We start from the raw sequence: 26,900 nt of genomic DNA on the forward strand, positions 1-26,900 counted from the left end.
CATCTTTTTTAACCAAATTTGATAGTGACCTATATATTCCATGAATCTCAATTTTATAAATCAGTCTTTTATGTGCACCTTCCCCTCATCCTTATCTAGGAAAGATTGCACTGCTTCATGAAGGCAGGCTAAAGTAATTCAGCATTACAGCCATACTCTGGTAGTATAATGACAGCATCAGTGACAGTACAATAAGTGCCTTATATCAATTGTTTCAAAACTGGGTTCTACAGTAGAGAGGTAATTGGAGATCTACAAACCAAATCATCTGTCATAACTTCAGATTAAATATATTGGAAAAAAGCAGACTAACTAACGCGAGCTTCAATGGTGATAAATTAAATGTAACTAATTGGAACAGTAATATTCCTCTTCCAACCTTGCTAAGCAATGCCTCCCTGCACTGATAGGCGGGAAAGCTGCAGTCAAGAAAAGATATTCACTATTTATCATCAAGTCGAAACAATTCTGGAATGCTTTTATTTGTCATGAATTTTTACTTATTGCAATTTGAAACTCGCAACTATATAGTGATGTGAAAAATATACAAAAGGATCCAGACCTTTTCTTGATTTATCAGGCTAACAATAGAAGAGCATTTGGATCAAGTGGATATACATTGTGAGTGCCCGTATCAAACACCAGTCCAGGGACTGACAGATATCACAGTTAGAAGCAAATACACACATCGGGGCAGCACAGTGGCTCAGCGGGTTAGCACTGCAGCCTCACAGCACCAAGTACCCGGGTTCGATTCCAGCCTCAGGTAACTGTGTGGAGTTTGCACATTCTCCCCGTGTCTGCGTGGGTTTCCTCCGGGTGCTCCGGTTTCCTCCCACAGTCCAAAGATGTGCTGACTCAGTGGATTGGCCATGCTAAATTGCCCATAGTGTTCAGGGGTGTGTGTGGGTTATAGGGGGATGGGCTGAAGTGCCTGTTTCCACACTGCAGGGAATCTAATCTCATCTCCATGATAACCGTCAGGAAGTAGCTTTTTAAAAAGATGATCAGAACACTTCTTTACATGTAGCCCTTTGTATTATGAATGTGCAATTAATAATAGATAGGTTAGTGATTGCTATTAATATGTAGGCATTCAATCAAAAAGGTTCGAGAACGATTGCCTACCTTAAAGGTTAAACACTGGAAGGAGCTCACATTTAGAAGGTAGAAGGAACTATGCAAAATCCATCAGATACTTGGAGAATCACCAAGCGATACAAAATATACACTGCTCCTCAAATGGATTCAAAGAGGAAATTGGTTAATATGTTAAAGCATGTACAATCATAGCAACAAGGAGCAGGAATAGCAAGGACAGGATTTGCTGCCCATCCATAGTTCCTCCAAATTGTTTGACTATTTCAGAGTGCAGTTAAGTGTCAACCACGTTATTGTGGACCTGGAGTCATATGGAGGTGAGATCAAATAAGAATGGCAGAGCTCCTTTCTTAAAGAACATAAGTGAATGAGTCAAGTTTTTATAACGGTGAATAGTGTAACAGTGACGGTGTAACCATCACTGAGACCAGCTTTGTTTATGATTATATCAATTTGAGCATGTGTTGGATAACTGGCCCCCTCAAGCCTGCTTCACCATTCAATAAGGTCGTGGCTGACTTGACTGCAATGTCGGCTCCACATTCCTACCTACCCCCAAAATTATATTGAACTGAATTCAAATTCCATCAGCTGTTACAGTGGAATTTACGCCTATACTCTACAGCATTGTCCCAGGCCTCCAGATTACTAATCCTGTGACATTAATAGTGCTTCACTGACTACCCCAGCATGTCAATCCCCGTTCTGAGCATACTTCTTGGCTGAGGCGCCACATTTTCTGGAGTACAGAATTACAAAGTTCACCTCTCTGTGAGTGAAGAGGTTCCTCATCTATCGCTGTTGTTACATTTTATTCTGAGATTGATCTCAGGTTCTACAGCCTGATCTCTTAATTCAAATTACAATAACTTGGCTTTTCAAATGCCCTGTCACATTATCCTTGCCAAGAGATTCAATGTTCATGGTTTATGTACAGCAGAAGAAATGTCCATGTTGATTTTTCTTCATTTAAGTGCCGTCACCAATCTTATAGACACGACAAGTGCATTTTGTCATGGGAGAGGTTGAATGAGCAAAATCGGACCTTCATTTCTTCCCCACCCCAGCCTCAAAAAGTTTTGTCTTCATTTCAAATTTTTCACATCCAATGGATAATTCTGTACCTTTCTGGTCGCTTCAAGAAGTGCATCCGACCCAAATTATCCCGCGTGTCTAATCTTAAAAATGAGAATATCTTCTGATATCCTCACTGTCGAACAAATCCATTATATACTTAACATAGGATTCAGGTCAAGTTTGTTTTTTTCCCCACTGTTTGTTAAACTTCCTGGCCAATGCCCCACGATTTTTCAGGAAACTATTAGTCGCTCTCTCTGTATCAGAACATTCTTCAAAAAACTAATACTTTCTCCAAATCTTGATATAACAACTGGCCAGTTTTGGTGCGAGATGAGTTCCACAGCGCAAACTCATACTTGAACCTTTTAGCCATATAAATCATTTGACAAGCAGATTCTAGGGAGTCAATCTGCAGGATCAAGTGACATCTGAAATGCTGTACATTTACTGCAAACAGTCAAGTTCAGTTTTTCTGGCATCCACAAATCTTTGACAGCATGGCTGTGGGTGTGAATCACCTAGGTCTGGCCAAATCAGTAAAATCCCACTCCTTTTCTCATCTGAACACTGCCCCAGAGCAATATCATGTGAAAGCACTGCACTTTCCACATACATGGTGGCAATGCCTAGGTCTATCTCACCACCCCCTCATTCATTTCTTCCACTGTCTCTACATAACCGGACAGTTTCCATCTATTAAATCTCGTGCAGAACGAAGCCATTATCTTTGGTCCTTGAAAGGAGGTCTGCTTGCTAGCTACCAGTTTTCATTGTACCAGTTGTTATTTTGACCCAGAGTTTAAATTCTGGCCACATAGGCCTGATGTCACAAAGTCTACTTATTTTCACATCCACAACATTTGGCCCCAGGTAAGTCCGTTAGTTTTGAAACCCGACCGCATTGATTAACTCTGAACATGACCATTCTTATGAATATCAAGTTGGCCTCCCAAGTTCTCCTTTTCTTTAACATGGCATCATTTAAAAGTCCGTTGACTCTGTCTTAACACGCACCAAGTTCCATTCACCCATCTTTCTCTGCGCACTCTGATCTACAATGGCTCACAGTTAAGCAGTGCCTTGGTTTTCACATTGCTGTCCTGGCTTTCAAATCCCTCCCTGACCTGGCAACACCCATGCACATCCCCTGATAATGTCCTACTCGTAGCCCCTCTAGGAACATGAGCTCCTTTAATTCCAGCCTTTCAACACAATTTGTGCTGTTCCATCATCGACAGCCTGACATTCAACTTCCTCGGGCCTAAACTTTAGAATTACCTTGCTGAACTTCTGCATCATTGTTTCCTCCTTCAAAACAGTCCTTAAAATCTACCTCTTTGGTGAGGTTTCAATCATCTACCTTCGGATCTCTTTCAGTACTCAGTATCAATTTTTACTCTATAAAGCTCCTATGACATGCCTTGGGATGTTTTATAAAGTCATGTCACAGAAGCTGTTGTGGCAATTGCTCAGAATATGGTTATATTCTGGGCTGAAATTCTCCATGACACTCATCATTAAAGTATTTTTCTGTTATAAAATGGGTAAATAGTACAGTGACTTCAGGCCAAGGGATGATGTGGTTAAACGCCAAAGTTGCACTCCGTGCTATATCATGAAGACAGTGTCTCCCTTTCATTTGAAGAAATCTTCTGTATTTTCTCAAATACTTTCTTCATTGTACTTTTGTTGTTGATGGTTTCCAATGAACATAAACCATTACTTGCCTTTTCAATTTCAACCTTCCTTTCGTTCTCTTAATTTCTTTTGCTGTACCTGATTTGAAACAAACCATTCCTCTTTTAATTCACTGTCCTCCTCAGTCCTTCATGTAGTTATTTCCCAATCATTAAGAAGACATCCTGTTGCTTTCCTCACTCACTCTAGTCTAAGATGCCTGTCTGCCCTTATCAGATTGCATTTTCAGCAACTTTATAGACAAACGTCCTTTGAGTGGAAGGTTGTAAGGTCATGCCGAACTGATGTCTCAACAACTGCAAAACCAAGCTAATTGTAATCAATGACTTCTGACAACAGGCAAGCAAGGAAGCTCACAACAAAACACAGCACGAGATTACAAATTCTGGAATGTGTGGATGTACTTACAACAGAGCGCTTTCTGGAGTCGGCGGATCTTCATTGCTGGCCGATATGCAGAAAAACGCACGGTGTTTAAATCACCTGCATTCAAAAAAATCTTTAGATACATTTTTCCTAACTGTTAGTACAAACGATTTCAATTGGAACACATGCTCAACTACTCTGCAATGAATACAGGGGGATAAATATCTGCCGAAGAATACAAGGCGCAGTAAAAGGAAATGATAACTACTAGGTTCAATTTATTTCCACATATTTTCAGGGATGGGAACATCACTGACAGGACCAGCATTTGTTACCCATTCCTCATGTAGGTGGTCAAAAGCGACATGAAATTCTTGTCATAACTGGCAAACAGCATCTGGTGGAACTCACGGAAGTCTCACTGTCAGCTTTATAGTAGGAGGGAAACGATTCAGATAATCACGCTTGGTGTAAAGCCTGCATTCTTGCCGCCTGGTTTTTCAGGGCCACAAAGGGTTTTGAGATCTGAAATTGTATATTTGACTCATGAGCACACATCAAACGCAAGTTGCCATGGATGCTATTCTGACAATTCTACGTTGCATGCAGCAAATACCTGATGAAATGATGTAGAGGAGGCAAGATATTGCCAATACTGGGATATCAGAGCTCAACGCTTAAAGTCCTTCAATGACACATTGCTGAAAGTATGATCACCAGGAACATGAATAACCCCTCTGCCAGAGTTATTTAAAGACACTGTCAGCTACTTGCAGATTAATTACTTACGGATTCATAGAGCATACAAACATAGAACAGTACAGCACAGGACAGGCCCTTCAGCACACAGTGTTGTGCTGAGCTTTTACCCTCAACCTAACGTCGAGTTAACCTCCACCCTTACCTTATACTATCATCCATATGCCTGTCTAATAGCTGCTTAAATGCTCCTAATGAAGCTGACTCCACTCCCCTCTCTGGCAATGCATTCCACGCTCCTGCCACTCTCTGAGTAAAGAACCTACTTCTCACATCTTCCCTATATCTACCTCCACTTACTTTTAAACTATGCCTCCTCATAAGAACTACCTTCACCCTCGGAAAAAGTCTCTGGCTATCCACTCTCTATCGATATTCATACCAGTCATTGCCAAAATGTATGTGTGTTGATATTTTTTAGACTTCTTTAAAGTTGCCAAGGTCCACATCTAAGTTCTGAAGGACTCTGTGAAAACTTCAAGGCTGCTGCACAAATCATTCACAGACATGGATGCAGCAATAGACATCTGCAAAAAACCATGTAGGTCAATGCTTCATATCCTGGCAAATGTCATCATGCTTTCAAGTTGCAAGTCTGCTTTGCCAGCCACTTTTGGCCATCAAAAAATTAAGGGGTAGCTACTGAGCTAAAGAGCCAAGCAACTAACAACTGGGCTTCTGACTCTTACACACAACATAGAACATAGAAAAGTATAGCACAGTGCAGGCCCTTCGGCCTACGATGTTGTGCCGTGGAATAATCCCAATCCAAAAATAACCGAACCTAACTTACATTCCCCTCAATTCACTGCGTCCATGTGCATGTCCAGCAGTTGCTTAAATGTCACTAATGGCTCTGCTTCCACCACTACCACTGGCAAAGTATTCCATGCACTCACAACTCTCTGGGTGAAGAACCTCCCTCTGACATCTCCTCTATACCTTCCTCCTAACACCTTAAAACTATGCCTCGTGGCAGTCAATCCTGCCCTGGGGAAAGGTCTCTGCCTATCAACTATATCCATGCCTCTCATTACCTTGTACACCTCGATCAGGTCACCTCTCTTCCTCCTTCTCTCCAGAGAGAAAAGTCCGAGCTCAGTCAACCTCCTCAACCTGGTAAACCTCCTTTGCACCCTCTCCAAAGCCTCCACATCTTTCCTATAATAGGGCAACCGGAACTGGAGACAATATTCCAGTGTGGTCTCACCAGGGTTTTGTACAGCTGCAGCATAACCTCGCGGCTCTTAAACTCGATCCCCCTGTTAATGAAAGCCAAAACACCATCTGATTTCTTAACACCCTTATCCACTTGTGTGGCAACTTTGAGGGAGCTCTGCACTTGAACACCAAGATCCCGCTATTCCTAAACACTGCAAAGAATCTGCCTTTCATCCTATATTCAGCATTTAAGTTCGACCTTCCAAAATGCATCACCTCGCATTTATCCAGGTTGAACTCCATCTGCCATTTCTCAGCCCACCTCTGCATACTGTCAATGTCTCGCTGAAGCCTGAAATAACCCGATACTATCAATGGCACCTCCAACCTTTGTGTCAGCAGCAAACATACTAACCCACCCCTCAACCTCCACATCCAAGTCATTTCTAAAAACTACAAACAGCAGAGGCCCAAGAACAGAACCCTGCGGGTCACCACTCAGCACTGACCTCCAAGCAGAATATTTACCATCTACAACCACTCTCTCCATCCTGTCAGCCAACCAATTCTGAATCCAGGCAGCCAAGTCACCCTGATTTCCATACCTCCTGACTTCATCAAAGTGCCTGCCGTGGGGAACCTTATCAAATGCTTTGCTGATGTCCATGTACACCACATCCACTGCTCGTCCCTCATCAACCTGTCTCATGACCTCCTCAAAGAACTCAGTCAGATTTGTAGGGTATGACTCGTCCCTCAGAAAGCCATGCTGACTCCCTTTAATCACGCTCTGTGCGTGTGCAACAGCACATCCACATGAAATTTGACAGGGCAGGTCCTCGTCTTCCTGAAACAAATTTTCTGCTGTCTGGATAACGCTGGGGAGGCTTCCAGCGCTTGGCAGGGGCAGCAATTGACATAGTTGCATGATTGGGACTACAGTAGGTGAAAATAAAGGCATCACCTACTCACTAACACTCAGTTGGGTTTCGACCAGGGCCACCCAGCTCCTGGCCTCATTGATGCCCTGGTTCAAACATGGACAAAAGAGGTGAGGGAGTGAGGGCGACAGTGATTGTTCTTGACATCAAGGCCACATTTGACCAAATGTGGCATCCAGGGAACCGAGCAAAACTGGTTTTAACGGGAATGGGGGGAAAGCTCCCTGCTCGTAGGAGTCAGAATAGAACATAGAACATAGAACATAGAACAGTACAGCACAGAACAGGCCCTTCAGCCCACAATGTTGTGCCGACCATTGATCCTCATGGATGCACCCTCAAATTTCTGTGACCATATGCATGTCCAGCAGTCTCTTAAATGACCCCAATGACCTTGCTTCCACAACTGCTGCTGGCAACGCATTCCATGCTCTCACAACTCTCTGCGTAAAGAACCTGCCTCTGACATCCCCTCTATACTTTCCACCAACCAGCTTAAAACTATGACCCCTCGTGCTAGCCATTTCTGCCCTGGGAAATAGTCTCTGGCTATCGACTCTATCTATGCCTCTCATTATCTTGTATACCTCAATTAGGTCCCCTCTCCTCCTCCTTTTCTCCAATGAAAAGAGACCGAGCTCAGTCAACCTCTCTTCATAAGATAAGCCCTCCAGTCCAGGCAGCATCCTGGTAAACCTCCTCTGAACCCTCTCCAAAGCATCCACATCTTTCCTATAATAGGGCGCCCAGAACTGGACGCAGTATTCCAAGTGCGGTCTAACCAAAGTTTTATAGAGCTGCAACAAGATCTCACGACTCTTAAACTCAATCCCCCTGTTAATGAAAGCCAAAACACCATATGCTTTCTTAACAACCCTGTCCACTTGGGTGGCCATTTTAAGGGATCTATGTATCTGCACACCAAGATCCCTCTGTTCCTCCACGCTGCCAAGAATCCTATCCTTAATCCTGTACTCAGCTTTCAAATTCGACCTTCCAAAATGCATCACCTCGCATTTATCCAGGTTGAACTCCATCTGCCACCTCTCAGCCCATCTCTGCATCCTGTCAATGTCCCGCTGCAGCCTACAACAGCCCTCTACACTGTCAACGACACCTCCGACCTTTGTGTCGTCTGCAAACTTGCTGACCCATCCTTCAATTCCCTCGTCCAAGTCATTAATAAAAATTACAAACAGTAGAGGCCCAAGGACAGAGCCCTGTGGAACCCCACTCACCACTGACTTCCAGGCAGAATATTTTCCTTCTACTACCACTCGCTGTCTTCTGTTGGCCAGCCAATTCTGTATCCAAGCAGCTAAGTTCCCCTGTATCCCATTCCTCCTGACCTTCTGAATGAGCCTTCCATGGGGAACCTTATCAAATGCCTTACTGAAGTCCATATACACCACATCCACAGCTTGACCCTCATCAACCTTACTAGTCACATCCTCAAAAAACTCGATAAGGTTCGTAAGGCATGACCTACCCCTCACAAAGCCGTGTTGACTGTAAATGGCGAAAATTGACTGTAGAATAGACTGTGTTGACTGTAGAATGAGCGCAAAGAAGATGGATATGTTTGTCTGGAGTTAGAATCTTGGTGGCACACTGCACGGAAATAAGCCTTTCTGCCCAACACATTTTGCATCCAGAGATTATCTATTAATATATGAGATTCAATGGCAAGCCATTCAGAACTGAAATCAGGAAGCACTTTTATCTTAATACAAACAACAGTCAAGATCTCAAATACTCTCTCGTAAAAGAATGTGGGTGCTGGATCAATAAGAATGTGTGTGACTGAAATTATTTTTGATAGCTAAGGGTACGAAAGGATATAGAAGAAAGGGAGGTAAACAGACTGACGACAAAAAATGCCGGAGACCACAGTAGGTCAGGCATCAGCCATGGAGAGAAAGCAAACTAATGTTTTGAGTCGACATGACTTTTCAGCAGGCAAATAGAGTTGAAGTTGAGACTAGCCGTGGTTTAACTGAATGGTTTATGCACATAACAGCAAAACCTGTCTGCTTCTGCACCCATTCAGAATGGTTCCTTCCATTTGATGTACTGTTTTTCCAACCAAACTGAACCACTTCACAATTTTCTGTATTACATTTAATCTACTACATCAACTGGTGCCTCTCCTCACCTTGACCTCAAACTCGCAGCCTCACTACACTCCCAAACCTCTGGGTTGTGCCCTCTCCTGATTCTCAATCTCCAAGTAAGAGCCTCTTTTTCCTTCCCTCCGTGACCTCAAGGTCGCAGTCTCTGCCTCCTCACCTCCTGCTGCTGTTCAACAATAAATAGAACACAGAACATAACAGCACAGTACAGGCCCTTCGGCCCTCGATGTTGTGCCGACCTGCCATACCGATCTCAAGCCCATCTAACCAACACTATTCCATGTACGTCCAAATGCTTATCCAATGACAACTTCAATGTACCTAAAGCTGTCGAATCTACTACCGTTGCAGGCAAAGCGTTCCATTCCCTTCCTGCTCTCTGAGTAAAGAAACTACCTCTGACATCTGTCCTGTATTTTTCACCCCTCAATTTAAAGCTATGCCCCCTCGTGCTCACCGTCACTATCCCAGGAAAAGGCTTTCCCGATCCACCCTATCTACTCCTCTGATTATTTTAGATGTTTCAATTAAGTCACCTCTCAACCTTCTTCTCTCTAATGAAAACAGCCTCAAGTCCCTCAGCCTTTCCTCGTAAGACCTTCGCTCCATACCAGGCAACATCCTAGTAAATCTCCTCTGCACACTTTCCAAAGCTTCCACATCCTTCTTATAATGCGGTGACCAGAACTGGACGCAATACTCCAAATGCGGCTGCAGCAGAGCTTTTACAGCTACACCATAACCTCTTGGTTCCAGAATTCGATCCCTCTATTAATAAAAGCTAAAACACTGTATGCCTTCTTAACAGCCCTCTCAACCTGGTTGGTAACTTGCAAGGATCTGTGTACATGGTACAATTTTATTACATTTCATTCATCTAATATTTGATGTTATAGCAGCACCAAGTAGATCTTAAGACTAAAAATGGTAGGAGATCCCAGACCCGTGTTATGCTGCTCTTGCTCAATGTGGGAGCTCAGGGACGTGTCTGATGTCCGTGACTCCTTCACGGGCAGGAAGCGTGTCCAGCTGCAGCTCTCGTTAGACCGCATGATGGCTCTGGAGCTGTGGATGGACTCACTTTGGAGCATCCGCAATAGTACATTCAGCAAATTGGTCATATCGCTAATGAGGATAGCTGAGGGAGAAAGGGAATGGGTGACCAAAAGGCAGAAAAAGAAGCAGGAAGGCAGTGGTGTCCCCTGTGGTCATATCCCTCCAAAACAGGAAGGGCAAGAAAAAGAGTGGAAGGGCTATAGCCACAGGGATTCTATTGTAAGGGGAGGAGATAGGCGGTTCTATGGTCAAAAACATGCTATGTTGCCTCCCAGGTCCACCGGTCAGAGATGTGTCAGATTGACTGTAGGACATTCCGAAGGGGGAGGGTGAACAACCAGCTGTCATGGTGCATATAGGCATCAATGATATGGGTTAAAAAAACACACAATGAGGTGCTACATGCAGAATTTAGGGAGTTCGGAGCCAAGTTAAAAAGTAGGACCTCAGAGGTAGTAATCTCAGGATTGCTACCAGTGCCACATGCTTGTCAGAGTAGAAATGAAGAAATAGGCAGGATAAATGAGTGGCTTGAGAGATGGTGCAGGAGGGAGGGGTTCAGATTTTTGGGACATTGGGACCGGTTCTGGGGGAGGTGGGACTATTACAAATTGGACCGTCTACACCTGGAGCCAATGTCCTCGGGGCTGCTTTTGCTAATGCTGTTGGGGAGGATTTAAACTAGTGTGTCAGGGGGATGGGAGCCAAATGCACAGGTTAGTGGGCAGTAACAAGATAATAACTACAGCCTGTAAGGAACTAGATAATGAAGTCAGTGTGACTAAGAGGAAGAATAGACACAGAGCAGATGATGAATGCAGACGGACAGGTGATCTGAGGTGCATTTGTTTCAATGCAACAAGTGTGTCGTGAGCTATCAACGCAAGGTAGCTCAACTGTGGGGTCCTTACAAAAGTTATCTCAAAACTGAACAAGTTGAACTGCTGGGACAGGACAGATTTAGCAAATATCATGTGTGGTACAGCACAATTTTTGACAAAACAAATCTGAATTCTCAGATAAAGATGCATGAAAACTGATGCTATCATAAATCATGAACTATATTCAGAATTTTCATAAAGCTCAATGATAAACTGTATTCATCAAGAACGACTGTAATATTTATATTTTATTATCTACAATCTGATTTAAGTATTTCACAAACAATGAAAGTGCATATTTTTACACATTTTTCATTTCAGTGGTTCAGCCAATTATTTTCTAACCACCATCTTTATCAGGCCAGAAAGCCATAACTGGTGGAGTGCCACAGGGATCAGTCCTAGAACTACAATTATTTACTATCTACATTCATAACTTAGAGGAAGGGACAAGGCATAAATCCATCCAAATTTGCTGATGCTACAAAAATAGAGTAAGGGAATGTTGTCATGAGGACATAAAGAATCTGCAAGGGGATAGACAGGTCGAGCAAGTCAGAAAAAAGTTGGCAGATCGAGTTTAATGTAGGAAAGTACACTTTGGTAGGAAGAATCAAAAGATAGACTCTTCCTTAAATAGAGGAGGACTCTTAAAAAAATGCACGGTAGGGGACTTGGATGCTCTAGTCCATGAAACACATACTAGCATGCAGGTGACTGATTGCTTTTTTGCTGTCACATGTACTGAAATACTGTGAAAAGTGTTGATTTGCATGCTGTATAGGCAAATCACACCGTACAACGTGCAGAATAGTGTTACAGCCACAGAGAAGATGCTGAGAGAGAGAGAGAAAGATCAGAATTAACATTTGAGAGGTCCGTTCAAAAGTCACAACAGGTAAGAGGCTGTTCTTAAATCTATTTGTACGCTTATTCAAACTGATATCCATTGCTGCAGACAGAAGCTTCCTGAAATCAATGACCAGCTCCTTCATTTTGCTTATGTTGATGGACAGATTGTTATTTTTCCATCATGCCAGCAAGCACTCAATTTCTTTTCCTGTAATCTGACTTATTGTTGTTTGAGGTCCGACCTACAATGGAAGCGTCATCAGCACAATTGTGAATGGAGTTGGGGGCAACAAGTCATGACTGCATAAAGAGTCTAGAGTAGGGGCCTGAGTACGCAGCTTTGCTGGGCACCGGTGTTGAGGCTTACGGTGGAGGAAGTGTTGTCACCTATCCTTACTGTTTGCGGTCTCTGGGTGAGGAAGTCAAGAATCCTGTTACAGAGAGGGATGCTGAGGCCTAGGTCTCCGATTCAGAGGAGATTGTTTGGAATTAGTGTGGAGGGTGGAGCTCCGATCAATAAGCCTGATGTAGGTATCCTTGTTATCCAGACATTCCAGGGATGACTGTCAGGCCAGGGAGACGGTACCAACTGGAGACCTGTTGCAGTGGGAGGTGAATTGCAAAGGATCAAAGCACTTTTGTAGGTTGGATTTGAGGTGAGCCATGACGATGGTAATTCAAGTAATTAAGAAGGCAAATGGAATTTTGGCCTTTATTGGAAGGAGGTTTTAGTTCAAAAATGGGGAAGCTTTTTTGCAACTGATCAGGCTATTGAGGAGGTCACACTTGGAGAAATACAAGAAAGGATACACAGCCATGGGAAGCAGTTCCAAAGAGACTCACTGGGCTGATTCATCGGATCATGATTTATCAAGAATGGTTGCACAGAAGGTCTTTATTCATTCAAGTTTAGAAGAATGAGGGGTGATCTTACTGAAACACAAAATTTTGAGGGGGCTTGACAGGCTAGATGTGTAGACAATGTTTCCATTAGTGTGGAAATCTCAAACTCAGCAACATAGTTACAGAAGAAGGGAACATTTATTGAAACCGGAGATGCAAAGGAATTTCTTCTCTCAGCAGGTAGCGATTGTTTAGAATACAAGAGAATTGTGAAAGGTAGATCACTGAAAGTATTTAAACAAGGTGGTCGATAAGATTTTTGAAATAGAGAAGTTGAGCGCTCTGAGAAGTTGGGATGGAAGAGGAGTTGAGTCCTGGGCAGGTCAGCCATGTTCTTATCGGACGGTGAGGCAGGGTCGAGAGGAAGAACATCCAGATCCTGGTGCTATTTCTTATGTTTTTGTCTGCTTTCTAGAACCGATAAGGAGTTTTACTGTGCTACATGGCCAAGCGAGTTACTGCCACAGAACGAGACTGAAATAATTTGCTCAGTAAAACATTTCATGAGACTTTTGGGATAAAGGAAATTTTCATGTACTACTTTGCTGACATCAATGAAAATCTGCTCAATTGGAAGAAATACATGCAGTTCATACAATTTTGTGTCATTCTTCCCTTCAATGCATCAAGTATATCTTTGTTGTAATTCATTCAAGTTTGTCTTCCTCAGGGACTTAAAATATATGAAACAATACATAATACTGAAGTGTACCGCAGTTATCACAATGGTCCAATTCCAAATTCTTTTAGATGGATTGGGAAAAATATCTGCTACCTGCAGCTTCATCATGAATATATTCAAATTGTTCCAGTCCTGAACCATTTCAGACTGTGGTTTGGATGCTCACATCTCTCACTATTTGGATTTTGTTTTGCGACTCCATTCTAAAGTGCAGACTACAGACCAGAACATTGTATTTTTGAAAAAGAAATATTATAAAATTGAATAACTTCATAAACCATGATAATAAAATATTAATTGCTTGCTTCAATTGAAAGGGTTCTTTATCTTGCTCATATGTTTGAAGCCAAATTATTTGTACACGCTTTCATTTGTACATTCTACAACAGATTGGCTGGCTTTGAAAATGTTTTCATTGTTACCTGTATGAATTTCCACCTCATATTTAGGTCATCAAGTTGGTGAGAAATCTTTGGAGATAAAGAGACATAAGTGGAGATAACTGACTGGCCAGATCATTTAATATTTTGACTTCTTGTTTGACTGGGGCAATTTCTTCTTTAAAAGCCTCATGGAGAGGAAGTATACAAAATCTGAGAAACATCCTGAAATTAATGATGAAATGTTAATAAGAAATTAAGTTAAAACTAAAATCCTAATATGAAATATAAAATACAAAAGCATCTGCTGGAAATGACATTTAATTAATAAAGATCTCGAGTTAAAAGTAACAGTGACGATGAAACTATCATAGATTCTTGTAACAGAAAACTGAATTCACTAATGTATTCTTTAGGGAAGAGAATCTGCTTTCCTTAGCAATTCTGGTATATGACTTCAAATTCACAGGAATATGGCTGACTCTCTACTGACTTCCAAAATGGCCCACCAAGCCATTCCTGGACGGGCAACAAATGTTAGCCTTGCCAGCAGTGCCCTCATCCTGTGAAAGAATGCTTTAAAAAAAGTGGATTTAATAAATGTAGAAGTAACAAAACAGGACAAATCAACTCAACAAGGCTTTGAAGGATAATTCTACTTAGTCCTGTTCTTCTTTCTTACGTTATGCTATCTGTATGCAGAACTGTATGTGAAATTACAATTTGACACCTGCCTGATGCACAGCATATATAAAGACATCCTGAGGCATCCCAAAACTCATTCTGTTAAGCAGTTCCAATTCAAGCCATTAGGAAAACAACCTCTGAATGTCGGGTGTGGGTTGCCTGAACAAGCATAAACTCTTCCCTTTTTATACATACCACCAAGCAAATAGCAGACAATTAGGTTTAATGTGAAAAGGGTTTTAGGTTTTGGTGGGCAAATCAGGGCAGAACTTATACACTTAAAGGTAAGGTCCTCAGCAGTGTCGCCAAACAAACTTGGGGTGCAGTTTCAGAGTTCCTTCAAAGTGGAGTTGCAGGTAGTGAAGTAGGTGTTTAATATGCTTGCTTTTGTTGGTCACAGCACTCAATATAGAAGTTAGGAAGTCACGTTGCAGCTACAAAGGACATTGGTTAGGCCATTTTTGGAATACTGCATTCGATTCAGGCTTCCTTGCTATAGGAAAGTTGTCATGAAACTTGAAAGGGTTCAGAAAAGATTTACAAGAACATTGCCAGGGTTGGAGGGTTTGACTGGAGGGAGAGGCTACTTTCCCTGAAGTACCTGCTTCAAAATCTTCCCACCCCCAGCCTCATCTTATTTCCTGCCCGACTGATCCAAACTGATCACAAGGTAACAATGTGTAACCTTTGAATGGCACTTCTCACAAGACATTCGAAAGAAGTCGCTCAGCCACATAATTTCGTTTTCTGGCAATAGGAGTTTTAAATGCAATAAATTACAAAGAATTAACGAAAAGAAAAGCATGCTGCCGTTCGACTCTTCAGAAATATGACAAATCCCAAATTTCCAGTTAAATCTTGTTAAAAATGGAGTGATGAAAATCACCTGCACACAACAGGGTGGCCTGTTCTTGAATCCATAGTATTTATGTGGCTGATCTTGTTCAGTTTCTGGTCAACACCAACACCCGTGATGTTGATGGTAGGGGAGTCGGCGATGGTAGCAGCATTAAATGTCAAGAGATGATGGCTAAAATCTCCCTTGTTGGAGATGACCATTGCTTGGCACTTGTGTGGTGCAAATGTTACCTCGCACTGTAACAGCCTAAGCCTGGATAATATATTGGTCTTGCTGCATTTGAACATGGACTGCTTTATTATCGAGGGAGTTGGAAATGGTACTGAACATTGTGCAGTCATCAGCAAACATCCCCACTTCTGACTTTATAGAAGGATGCTGAAGCAGCATAGATGTTTGGGCACTGGACACTGCCCTGAGGAACTCCTACAGAGTTGTCCTGGAGGTGAGACGACTATGTCTAACAACCACAAACCTTTTCTTTTGTGCTTGGTATGACTCCAACTAATAGAGGCCTTTTCCCTGCCTTACCAGAATCTAAATCCACCTTAAAATATTCAATGACCCCAACTCTATCATCTTAGGAGGCAGCTAGTTCCAATGTCATACAACTATCAGAGAAAAAAATGCTCTGCTCATCTGTCCTTAAGTGGCAACGTCAAATTTTGCATAAGTGTCCCTAGTTCTGCGCTCGCCAAAGTATAGGAAAAATCCTTCTACATATTCCTTGTGAAGACCATTCAGAATCAAATATACTTCAAGGAAATCACCTCCTTCCTCTTCTCAACTTCAGCAAAAACAAGCCCAGTCCTTCTAAGATCACCAAGTGTGGAGCTGGATGAACACAGCAGGCCAAGCAGCATCTCAGGAGCACAAAAGCTGATGTTTCGGGCCTAGACTCTTCATCAGAGAGGGGGATGGGGAGAGGGAACTGGAATAAATAGGGAGAGAGGGGGAGGCCGACCGAAGATGGAGAGAAGAGACGATAGGTAGAGAGGAGGTCCTTCTCATCCTTCCCAGTCCTTCTGATCTTACTTCATAAGACAACCCATTAATTGCAAGTATTGTTCTAGTAAACCTAAATCTGAACTGCCTCCTTAAATGAGGCAACTTATATTATATGCCATAATTGAGGTATGGCTTCAATGCTATGTATAACTGTGGCACAAAATCCTTACTTGTATGTTTATTTCCTCTTGTAATAACATATAGCATCCATTAGCATCCTTAATCATTTGCACTTCATCAGAAAGCCTGGTACAAACACCAGATAACATGACAGTCCGAACAGGATGCATTTTCCAATGCTTTAAATATATAGTCATGTGTGTCTCAGTGAATAAAAATCCTCCTCGCTTTACCCCAATCAAATCTCATAATAAAGGGAGTATGTCTGAAACTAGTCTCATCCTAAGGAAAACAGACTTGCTCCAGGAAAGCTGCTAAAATATATCAAGGAAAATATATATGAAATGATTCTAGAAATTTCTGCAATACAAAGATCAAAGGAAACAATAGTTTGATGAACACACTGTTAAGTGTTGCACTTGCACATCACATTTTGGAAAACAAACAACACTGATTTTCTACTTTTTTAAAATAAGAATGTTGAAAGTCTTCATTATGCAGCACTGCAGTGAACTGAAAAGGCACAGACTTTTAACCTGCAAAGAAAGTATGTGCAGAAGTTAAAACAAACAAAAAAAAAGCCACTTCTGTACTAAAAGGACAATATTATATTACAAAAAGGCATGGAAGTTGGAGAATGCAGCATCATGCTACGTCTGTGTCATAAAAACAAAAGAACTGTGGGCACTGTAAATCAGGAACAAAAACAGAAGTTGCTGGGAAAGCTCAGCCGGTCTGGCAGCATCAGTGAAGAGTGAGTTCTGAGGAAGGGTCAAAGGACTCGAAACGTTATCTCTGACATGGTCTACGTCATAGTGAGTTATGTCTATTGCTTCAGCAAAATCCAACCAACTTTGAATGAAAATCAATGCTTCAGAAATATCCAAAACATCCGCTGTACCCGTTGTGGCTTCCTCTACATTGGGGAAACGATGCGGAGGCTTGGGGACCGCTTTACAGAACACCTATGCTCAGTTTGCAATAAACAACTGCACCTCCCAGTATTGAACCATTTCAACTCCTCCTCCCAATCCTTAGAGGACATGCCCATCCTGGGCCTCCTGCAGTGCCATAATGATGCCACCCGAAGGTTGCAGGAACAGCAACTCATAGTCCACTTGGGAAACTTGCAGCCCAATGGTATCTATGTGGATTTCACAAGCTTCAAAATCTCCGGTCCTCCCATTGCATCCCAAAATCAGCCCAGCTCGTCCCCGCCTCCCTAACCTATTCTTCCTCTCACCTATTCCCCTCTCCCACCTCATGCTGCACCCCCATTTCCTACCTACTAACCTCATCCCGCCCCCTTGACCTGTCCGGCCTCCCCAGACTGACCTATCCCCTCCCTACCTCCCCACCCATGCTCTCCTCTCCACCTATCTTCTCCTCCATCCATCTTCGATCCGCCTCCCCCTCTCTCCCTACTTATTTCAGAACCCTCTCTCCCTCCCCCTTTTCTGATGAAGGGTCGAGGTCCGAAACGTCAGCTTTTGTGCTCGTGAGATGCTGCTTGGCCTGCTGTGTTCATCCAGCTCCACACGTTGTTATCTCGCATTCTCCAGCATCTACAGTTACCATTATCTCCAAAATAAAAGCTGATGTCTTTCAAAACCCAATCTCAGATTTTGCAGGCAGTCCTTACCCTGAAAAAAATACCAAATATGTATAAAGAAAAAAACTGGAGGTGAAACCATTCAAAAAACTTTCATGGGCACAACAAATGTTCAAACTGTATAAGCAGGTTAAGCACCTGTATATAAGGAAACTGGACTCAAACTTTATACAGACACTTACAGCCAACAAATGCGAGAAACCAATATCCATTTCTTGCTGGATTACCAATTTTGCTGTTGGGAAAATAGGTCTAGTCTTAGCAATGTAAATTCAAACAAGATAGCACCCTCTCAGAACTCAACACTCACAGTCGTAGAGTTCTGTTTTCACAGGTTGGAGTATAATAGCATCAAGTGCAATACACCAAATCTTCTTTAGTACCTTTTCCTTCCATAAAACTGCTTTTAGTAAATGCGCACAGAATTCATTTTATAAACACATTTAAAAGTTTCTAAGTTCCAGAGGCCAGTTCCAACACTTTGTCTTGCATCTTCTTCATCATCACAACAGAACAAAATAAAGACTCACTCTTTGTAAGTCACGTTTTCAATTTTTAGTGACAAGGTGAAGTGCGAGAACTGCTCACTTGATGTTAAAATCTCTTAACTATGTACCTATATATTTCAATCCTGTGAAATATGTGGCATGAGTTTGAGAAAAGGATTAATTTTGCTGCTCTGGGAGAGAGCTGGTACAGATAAAATAGGCTGAATGGCCTCCTCCCATGCTAAAAATGTCCATAACTGTTCTTGGCGCTGCTAAATTGAAGTGGGCATCCTTTCATTATGACTGTGAGACGCAGCATGTTACGAAAGATGGCATAATGGAGAAATCCTTTGTTATTAATGAATTTGTCGACACGAGGCATCCTTCCAAAGTCAAATGTTCGACCTATGCCTGTTGCACTGACTTGGTTCCAAACACTTATAATGTGGAGGTGCTGGTGTTGGACTAGGATGGACAAAGTCAGAAGTCACATGGCATCAGGTTATAATCTGACAGGTTTATTTGAAATCACACAAGCTTTTGGAATGCAGTCCCTTCATCACGTGCGGTCAGAGAGGAAAACACACAGACACACAATTTATAAGCAGACAGATCAAAAGATCATACAACTGGTGAGAGTGGAGTGTCAGATAATAAGTCTTCATCCAGGATGTTTGTTTATTTGCAGATATTTTGTTGAAAAAGCACACAACTTGTAGTTACAGTCAGTCAGTGTGGCATCTTGTAAATTCCTGCTTTTGAAATAAAGGTTAAAACTCTGAGACAGATTCTGAACACAAGCCTCTCAACTACAAGTCAGAGTCTGACCTGAGATGTCACCTTTTGTACATGCCTGTTGCGCTGCCAGATTATCATGACAGCACAGCACTGATATTGACTGTATAAACACTCTCCTTGCCTATAACACTCTTGGACGCCTGCATAGAGTTATTATCTGACACTCCACTCAGGCCAATTCTATGATCTTTTGATCTCTCTGCTTATAAGCTGTGTGTCTGTGTGGTCATCTCACTAACTGCACCTGATGGAGGGGCGCACTCCAAAAGCTTGTGAGATTTCAAATGAACCTGTTGGATGACAAGCTGGTGTCATGTGACTTCTGACTTCAAACAGTTATAGAATGTGTTTTCAATCCTACCATGACTTGATAATTAGCCAGCTTCTTAAAATTTATAAAATGAGAAGTATGTCGAACCTTGAGCCTTTAAAAAAGGAAATATTACAACCATAGTACAGTCAGACAGTAAAGACAGAAGGAATGATTTAATCGAATGTGTCTGACACCACACAATTAATCTCCCTGATGGAAGAAAGGTTGGCTGTGTTCTCTTTCTTCAGGAACATCCAGCTAATACCACCTTACTACTGCTTGTTTTATTCATCTGGTGTTCCATCTAATTCCTTTCAGTCTTGGTCAAACCTTCATGTAATTTATTTAAATTTTCAATAAAATAAATTTAACTTTCTATTCCACAATTTTAACATTTCCTTTTAAGGTTTGAATGGTTCACTTAGTACACTGCACAGGTTTTGGAAATAATTGGAGAACATGATGGAAAAATCAAGATATATTGACAAGTAAACAAATGGCTAACTTCTGCGTTCTCGTCAGTCATGCTCTTTGAACAGAACATAAAGTTGCGGAACTATGTAGAGACAACAATTTAAAACTGGGAAGACCACTGCTTGTGGTCCCCACACCAATCTCTATTCACTACCTACTGACTGCATTACTCCCCCTTGGCAACAATGTAATGTTACGCTTGTCTCAGCACAACCTTGGCATCTTGTTTATCCCATGATGAACGTCCGACCACACATTCATGCAATCCCTAAAGCTGTCTCTTGTCTTGCCTCATTAGCAGTGAAACCTTCAACTAGAACTACTTCACTTCCGGACGTGACAAGTCCAATGCATTCCCTGCTAGAGTTCCACATTTGCCCATTGAACACTTGAGGTCGTCTAAAACTCCACTGCCCGAGTCTCATCTTGAACCAAATCCTATTCTCTGTACTTGCTACCTAACTGATAGTATTAACAGTAATTTTATTAAATTCTCATTTTTGTTTCCAAATTGTTCCTTGGCTCTGCCTATCGCTATTTTGGTAATCTCCACCAGTCCAACCATACTTCAGGATATCTGCACTCATCTAATTAAGCCCTCTTGCCCACTCTTGATTTTAAATGGCCCACTACTGGTTGCCAAACATTTAATTGTGTAGGCTTCAAACCCAAGAAGAGACTTCCTCCACCTCTTAGCCTCTGTACCTTTCCTCTTTTAAGGCACTTTTTAAAAGAATCCTCTTTGATCAAGCTCTTGATCAGAACTAACAACTTAATAAGGCTCAGTGGTATTCTGGGATCATTAATACTCATTCCGGATGCCTTCAAAAGTTCCCATCCATTAAAGAGATTAGAAAGTGGTTGAAGTCAGTGCACAGCAGAGGGGGACGAATTGGGGAGTTATTTCAAAGAGCTATGAAATGCCAGGAGACCTCCTTCCACACGCCAACTCTGATTCTACAAAAAGAAAAAATGATTTTCAGACTTGGGAAGATTCTTCAAAAATTTCACAAGTAACCAGCTTTTGGGCAGAGTAGAGTTGCTGAGATGATAGACCAGGATTTAAGGGTACCAGTAGTGATAATATGCTGAACACAATCAAATTTTGAGGTTGTAGAATGATGTGGTCTTCAGCATTTTTGAAACTTTGACCATTTTCCTTCCTCTTCACAGAACAAGTCAAACAGCGGCAGCACAATGTTGCATGGCCGCTCAAGCCTGCTCCACCGTTGATGATGATTGTGGCTGGTCTTCCACATCAATTAAAAACTTTTGCTCATATCTCATCCGCTTTTCAAAACATTGATCTATTCACGTGTAATATCTCTCTCGCTAAATTCATGAGAATTCATTCCAATCACTGAACTCCTAATGCTGACCCACCTGAGATCAAAAAATTCAGCTGAGATCAGGAACTGATCTCGCCTGTATGGCTGAGCTGGTTTTTAAAAGTTTGCCAGTGAGAAACATTCATTAAAAAAAATACAATTGCATGGATTGCTCTCCAATCCTAAACTCTATTCAAATTCAGTTGGCTGAACGGTTGGTTTGTGATGCAGAGTGATCCCCTCCAACAGAGGGCTCAATTGCCACATGGGGGGGGGGGAGGTGGGGGGGGAGGTGGGGGGGGAGGGAGGTGGGGGGGGAGGGAGGGAGGGGGAGGTGGGGGTGGAGGGAGGGAGGGAGGGGGGGAGGAAGGGGGGGGAGGAAGGGGGGGGAGGAAGGGGGGGGAGGAAGGGGGGGGAGGAAGGGGGGGGAGGGAGGGGGGGGAGGGAGGGGGGGGAGGGAGGGGGGGGAGGGAGGGGGGGGAGGGAGGGGGGGGAGGGAGGGGGGGGAGGGAGGGGGGGGAGGGAGGGAGGGGGAGGGAGGGAGGGGGAGGTGGGGGGGGAGGGGGAGGTGGGGGGGGAGGGGGAGGTGGGGGGGAGGGAGGGAGGGGGAGGTGGGGGGGGGAGGGGGAGGTGGGGGGGGAGGGAGGGAGGGGGAGGTGGGGGGAGGGAGGGAGGGGGAGGTGGGGGGAGGGAGGGAGGGGGAGGTGGGGGGGGAGGGAGGGAGGGGGAGGAGGGGGAGGTGGGGGGGAGGGAGGGAGGGGGAGGTGGGTGGGGAGGGGGGGAGGTGGGGGGGGGAGGGAGGGGGGGAGGAAGGGGGGGGAGGGAGGGGGGAAGGAAGAGGGGGAGGGAGGGGGGAGGAAGGGGGGGGAGGAAGGGGGGGGAGGGAGGGGGGGGGAGGGGGGGAAGGGGGAGGGAGGGGGAGGTGGGGGGGGAGGGGGAGGTGGGGGGGAGGGAGGGGGAGGTGGGGGGGAGGGAGGGAGGGGGAGGTGGGGGGGGAGGGAGGGAGGGGGAGGTGGGGGGGGAGGGGGAGGTGGGGGGGGAGGGGGAGGTGGGGGGGGAGGGAGGGAGGGGGAGGTGGGGGGGGAGGGAGGGAGGGGGAGGTGGGGGGGAGGGGGAGGTGGGGGGGGAGGGAGGGGGAGGTGGGGGGGGAGGGGGAGGTGGGGGGGGAGGGAGGTGGGGGGGGAGGGAGGGAGGGGGAGGTGGGGGGGGGGGAGGGAGGGAGGGAGGGGGAGGTGGGGGGGTGAGGGAGGGAGGGGGAGGGAGGGGGAGGTGGGGGGAGGGGGAGGGGGGGGAGGGAGGGGGAGGGGGGGAGGGAGGGAAGGCGGGGGGGGGAGGGAGGGGGGGAAGGGGGGGAGGGAGGGGGGGAGGGAAGGGGGGGAGGAAGGTGGGGGAGGGGGGGAGGGAGGGAGGGGGGGAGGGGGGGAAGGGGGGGGAGGGGGGGGAGGTAGGGGGGGGGGAGGGGGGGGAGGTAGGGGGGGGGGAGGTGGGGGGAGGGGGGGAGGTGGGGGGAGGGAGGGAAGGGGAGGTGGGGGGAGGGAGGGAGGGAGGGGGAGGTGGGGGGAGGGAGGGAGGAAGGGGGGGGGGGAGGGAGGGGGGAAGGAAGGGGGGGAGGGAGGGGGGGGAGGAAGGGGGGGAGGAAGGGGGGGAGGGAGGGGGGGAGGGAGGGGGGGAGGGAGGGGGGGAGGGAGGGAGGGGGAGGGGGGGAGGGAGGAGGGGGGGAGGGAGGGAGGGAGGGGGAGGTGGGGGGGAGGGAGGGAGGGGGAGGTGGGGGGGGAGGGGGAGGTGGGGGGGAGGGAGGGGGGGAGGGAGGGGGGGAGGTGGGGGGGGAGGTGGGGGGGAGGGAGGGGGGGAGGGAGGGGGGGAGGGAGGGGGGGAGGAAGGGGGGAGGAAGGGGGGAAGGAAGGGGGGAAGGAAGGGGGGAAGGAAGGGGGGAAGGAAGGGGGGAGGAAGGGGGGGAGGAAGGGGGGGAGGAAGGGGGGGAGGAAGGGGGGAGGGAGGGGAGAGGGAGGGGGGAGGGAGGGAGGGGGGAGGGAGGGGGGAGGGAGGGGGGAGGGAGGGGGGAGGGAGGGGGGAGGGAGGGGGGAGGGAGGGGGGGAAGGGGGGGAGGGAGGGAGGGGGAGGTGGGGGGGGGGAAGGGGGGGGAGGGAGGGAGGGGGAGGTGGGGGGGGGGGAAGGGGGGGGAGGGAGGGAGGGGGAGGTGGGGGGGGGAGGGAGGGAGGGGGAGGTGGGGGGGGAAGGGTGAGGTGGGGGGGGGGGAGGGGGAGGTGGGGGGGAGGGAGGGAGGGAGGGGGAGGTGGGGGGGGAGGGGGAGGTGGGGGGGGAGGGAGGGAGGGGGAGGTGGGGGGGGAGGGAGGGGGAGGTGGGGGGGGAGGGAGGGAGGGGGAGGTGGGGGGGAGGGAGGGGGAGGTGGTGGGGGGAGGGGGAGGGGGAGGGGGGGAGGTGGGGGGGAGGGGAAGGGGGGGAGGGAGGGAAGGCGGGGGGGAGGGAGGGGGGAAGGGGTGGGGAGGGAGGGGGGAAGGGGGGGGAGGGAGGGGGGAAGGGGGGGGAGGGAGGGGGGAAGGGGGGGGAGGGAAGGGGGGGAGGGAAGGGGGGGGAGGGGGGGGAGGGAAGGGGGGGAGGAAGGGGGGGGAGGAAGGGGGGGGAGGGAGGGAGGGGGGGAGGTGGGGGGAGGTGGGGGGAGGGAGGGAGGGAAGGGGAGGTGGGGGGAGGGAGGGAGGGAGGGGGAGGTGGGGGGAGGGAGGGAGGGAGGGGGAGGTGGGGGGAGGGAGGGAGGGAGGGGGAGGTGGGGGGAGGGAGGGAGGGGGAGGTGGGGGGAGGGAGGGAGGGAGGGGGGGGAGGGGATGGAGGGGGAGGGGGGGAGGGGGAGGTGGGGGGAGGGAGGGAGGGGGAGGTGGGGGGAGGGAGGGAGGGAGGGGGAGGGGGAGGGAGGGAGGGGGAGGGGGAGGGGGAGGGAGGGAGGGGGAGGTGGGGGGAGGGGGGGAGGTGGGGGGAGGTGGGGGGAGAGAGGGAGGGAGGGGGAGGTGGGGGGAGGGAGGGGGAGGTGGGGGGAGGGAGGGAGGGAGGGGGAGGTGGGGGGAGGGAGGGGGAGGTGGGGGGAGGGAGGGGGAGGTGGGGGGAGGGAGGGGGGGAAGGGGGGGGAGGGAGGGGGAGGGGAGGGAGGGAGGGAGGGGGACGTGGAGGGAGGGGGGGAAGGGGGGGGAGGGGGGGAAGGGGGGGGAGGGGGGGGAGGGGAGGGAGGGAGGGAGGGGGAGGTGGGGGGAGGGAGGGAGGGGGAGGTGGGGGGAGGGAGGGAGGGGGAGGTGGGGGGAGGGAGGGGGAGGTGGGGGGAGGGAGGGAGGGAGGGGGAGGGGGAGGGAGGGAGGGGGAGGTGGGGGGAGGGAGGGAGGGAGGGGGAGGTGGGGGGAGGGAGGGAGGGAGGGGGAGGTGGGGGGAGGGAGGGAGGGAGGGGGAGGTGGGGAGGGGGAGGTGGGGGGGGAGGGAGGGGGAGGTCGGGGGGAGGGAGGGGGAGGTGGGGGGAGGGAGGGAGGGAGGGGGAGGGGGAGGGAGGGAGGGAGGGAGGGGGGGAGGGGGGGAGGGAGGGAGGGAGGGAGGGGGAGGTGGGGAGGGGGAGGTGGGGGGGGAGGGAGGGGGAGGTCGGGGGGGAGGGGGAGAGGGAGGGGAGGAGGGGGAGAGGGAGGGGGGGGAGGGGGAGAGGGAGGGGAGGGAGGGGGAGAGGGAGGGGAGGGGGGGGCGGGAGGGAAGGGATAGGTTAGGTTGGGGAGGGAGGGAAGGGATAGGTTAGGTTGGGGAGGGAGGGAGGGGATAGGTTAGGTTGGGGAGGGAGGGAGGGGATAGGTTAGGTTGGCGAGGGAGGGAGGGGATAGGTCAGTCCGGGGAAGACAGACAGGTCAAGAGGTGAGGTTAGTAGGTAGGAAATGGGGGTGTGGCTTGAGGTGGGAGGAAGGGGTAGGTGAGAGGAAGAACAGGTGAGGGAGGCGGGGACGAGTTGGGCTTGTTTTGGGATGCAGTAGGGGGAGGGGAGATTTTGAAGCTTGTGAAATCCGCATTGATACCTTTGGGCTGCAGGGTTCCCAAGCAGAATATGAGTTGCTGTTCCTGCAACCTTCGGGTGGCATTGTTGTGGCACTGCAGGGGGCCCAGGATGGACATGTCGTCTAAGGAATAGGAGGGGAAGTTGAAATTGTTCACGACTCGGAGGCGCAGTTGTTTGTTGTGAACCGAGCATAGGGACTGCTTTGCAGAACACCTAAGTCTCTCCTTGGTTTCCCCGATGTTGAGGAGTCCACAATGGGTCCAGCGGATGCAGTATACCACATTGGTAGATATGCAGTTGAACATCTGCTTGATGTGGAAAGTCTTCTTGGGTCCTGGATGGGGGTGAGGGAGGAGGTGTGGGGGCACATGTTGCACTTCCTGTGGTTGCAGGGAAAATGCCGGGCGTGGTGGGGTTGGAAGGGAGTGTGGAGCGGACATGGGATTCATGGAGAGAGTGGTCTCTCCAGAAAGTAGACAATGGTCGGAGGAAAAATGTCTTTGGTGGTGAGGTCAGATTGCAGATGGTGGAAATGTCAGAGGATGATACATTGTAGGCAGAGGTTGGGAGGGTGGTATGTGAGGATGAGGGGGTTCTCTTTTGGTGGTTATTGCGGGGACGGGGTGTGAGAGTTGAGTCACAGGAAATGAGAGAGACACGGTCGAGGGCGTTCTTGACCACTGCGAGGGGTTGCGGGGGTGTGGGATGGGTTGGGGGGAGTTGCGGTCCTTGAAAAATGAGGACATCCGAGGTGTACGGGAATGGAATGCCTCGTCCTGGGAGCAGATGTGGCGAAGGCAAAGGAATTGGGAATAGGGGATGTAATTTTTGCAGGAAGGTGGGTGGGAGGAGGTGTATCCTAGGTCGCTGTGGGAGTCGGTGGGCTTGAAATGGATATCAGTTTCGAGGTGGTTGCCCGAGATGGAGATAGAGGGGTCCAGGAAGGTGAGGGAGGTGTTGGAGATAGTCCAGGTGGACTTGAGGTTGGTGCCCGAGATGGAGACATATATAGCTCCATTCATATTCACAAATCTCTGTTTCAAATCTAATCTTCTGAAGCACGTATGTAATTTTTCATTGTCAAATAATGTTGGAATGTTGATTGCACAGCAAAAGTGTTTCAAGAGACTGATTGGCCTCATACTGTTTAGCCAATTGTATTTGGCAAGTTGACGTTCAGCACTTCTG

The 26,900-nt window shown here is 47.5% G+C and overlaps 1 protein-coding gene across 9 annotated transcripts in view; it reads right to left on the bottom strand.

Annotated features, from left to right (window-relative positions):
- LOC132209041 (dystrophin-related protein 2-like) overlaps positions 1 to 26,900 on the bottom strand; it is a 156,928-nt gene that overhangs the window by 30,505 nt on the left and 99,523 nt on the right. For 2 of the 9 annotated variants that reach the window (XR_009445119.1, XR_009445117.1), the window contains exon 2: positions 4,288 to 4,362. The exons of 6 other annotated variants lie outside the window; for them this stretch is intronic. The gene's annotated coding sequence lies outside the window, so the exon portion shown is untranslated. Of the gene's footprint in view, positions 1 to 4,287; positions 4,363 to 26,188; positions 26,898 to 26,900 lie in introns of those variants that run through there. One more of the 9 variants, XR_009445114.1, reaches the window with a different exon arrangement.

The sequence above is a fragment of the Stegostoma tigrinum genome, unplaced genomic scaffold (genome assembly GCF_030684315.1).
Source record: "Stegostoma tigrinum isolate sSteTig4 unplaced genomic scaffold, sSteTig4.hap1 scaffold_63, whole genome shotgun sequence".
In the NCBI taxonomy this organism is placed as follows: domain Eukaryota; kingdom Metazoa; phylum Chordata; class Chondrichthyes; order Orectolobiformes; family Stegostomatidae; genus Stegostoma; species Stegostoma tigrinum.